A 1,017-nucleotide genomic window follows, 5' to 3' on the forward strand; every position below is an offset into this window, starting at 1 on the left:
AAAACTTTTCCACAATAAGTGACAACCATTTAATTTCTGATCTTCCGTGGCTCAAAGGTTAGCGCGTTCGGCTGATAACCAATAGGTTGGTGGTTCGAGCCCACCCGGGAGCGGTGTTTTTGGATCTCAAATGTAACGTAAATAGCCAAAGTTTTTCCACAATACCTGACGACCATTTATTTTTTGGGCCTCAGTGGCGAATGGTTAGCGCGTTCGGCTGTTAACCGAAAGGTTGGTGGTTCGAGCCCATCCGGGAGCGGTGTTGTGAGGTCTCAGATGTGAAGTAAAAAGTCAAGGTTTTACCTCAATACCTGACGAAAATTTAATTTTTGGGCTACAGTGGCGCAATGGTCAGCGCGTTCAGCTGTTAACCGAAAGGTTGGTGGTTCGAGCCCTCCCGGGAGCGGTGTTGTGACGTCTCAGATGTAACGTAAAATGTCAGAGTTTTTCCAAAACACCTGACGAACATTTAACTTTTGGGCTTCCGTGGCGCAATGGTTAGCGCGTTCAGCTCTTAATCGAAAGGTTGGTGGTTCGAGCCCGCCCGGAAGAGGTATTGTGTGGTCTCAGATGTAGCGTAAAAAGTCAAAACTTTTCCACAATACGTGACAACCATTTAATTTCTCAGCTTCCGTGGCTCAATGGTTAGCGCGTTCGGCAGTTAATCGAAAGGTTGGTGGTTCGAGCCCATCCGGGAGCGGTGTTGTGAGGTCTCAGATGTAGCGTGAAAAGTCAAACTTTTTCCATAATACGTGATAACCATTTATTTTCAGAGCTTCCGTGGCTCAATGGTTAGCGCGTTCGGCTGTTAACCAATAGGTTGGTGGTTCGAGCCCACCCGGGAGCGGTGTTTTGGGATCTCAAATGTAACGTAAATAGCCAAAGTTTTTCCACAATACCTGACGACCATTTAATTTTTGGGCCTCAGTGGCGCAATGGTTAGCGCGTTCAGCTGTTAACCGAAAGGTTGGTGGTTCGAGCCCACCCGGGAGAGGTGTTGTGGGGTCTCAAATGTAA

At 47.6% G+C, this 1,017-nt stretch overlaps 1 non-coding gene across 1 annotated transcript; it reads left to right on the forward strand.

The window, feature by feature from the left end:
• Positions 1-480: 480 nt before the first annotated feature.
• On the forward strand, positions 481-553 carry TRNAK-CUU (transfer RNA lysine (anticodon CUU)). The gene has a single exon. It is a non-coding gene; the product is annotated as a tRNA-Lys (tRNA).
• The last annotated feature ends 464 nt before the right edge of the window (positions 554-1,017 follow it).

The sequence above is a fragment of the Phalangium opilio genome, unplaced genomic scaffold, assembly GCF_054372755.1.
Source record: "Phalangium opilio isolate 3A_F unplaced genomic scaffold, DU_Popi_V2 ptg000056l_1, whole genome shotgun sequence".
Classification (NCBI taxonomy): Eukaryota; Metazoa; Arthropoda; class Arachnida; order Opiliones; family Phalangiidae; genus Phalangium; species Phalangium opilio.